We start from the raw sequence: 751 nt of genomic DNA, 5'->3' as shown, positions 1-751 counted from the left end.
AAGGACGTCTGGAAGGATGTCCGGTCTAATTAGCATATTGTGCTTTTATTATTATTGATACTCTAGTAGGGTGCTACTACAGTATGACAGAGGAATTGAAGTCACAGTATTCAAACGTAATGATGATTTGGAAAGCAGGCATTTTTACTGAGCTGTGTCTTTACTTCAACTAAATGTTCATAGTCCAACAGTAATTGTATTTTGATTCTCTATATTAGAGGAAGGCAGTTAATGGAAAAAAGGAAGACATTTATGCAGGAATGATACCTTCTGAAATTCTTACATGGTATAGAATCTATAGAATAACCTTCCTTAAATAGACTGTCATATGGTCCTTAGAATCTGCAGTGGCATTGATATTACTTGTTCAATAAGTCAAGTGTTTAAGATAGCACCTAACACATGTTGAATAAATATTAATTCCTGCTTATAAAATGGGTCAAAATCTTTTACCATGAAGTGTCTGAACCTAAATGTGGTTCATTTGCTACATTTCACAGGGATCGGTTACTCAGGTTTATGTTTTCTGAGTATGAACTTCCTGATATAAGAACAAAGTTCTTTACTTCACATGTATGTTCTTTACTTCATGTGTCTAACACAGTCTTGAAAATATTTTTTCTTTAATAGAAATCCAACAAACCTACTTACTTTTTCAATTTATAAGTCTGAACTTATATTACCATCTCACTGAGTCTCACATCTGAGATATTTTCAGACACTAAAAAACAAAACAACAACAAAAAAACAA

The sequence above is a fragment of the Plecotus auritus genome (genome assembly GCF_963455305.1).
Source record: "Plecotus auritus genome assembly, chromosome: 1".
Lineage (NCBI taxonomy): Eukaryota > Metazoa > Chordata > Mammalia > Chiroptera > Vespertilionidae > Plecotus > Plecotus auritus.
This window is presented reverse-complemented; position numbering follows the sequence as displayed.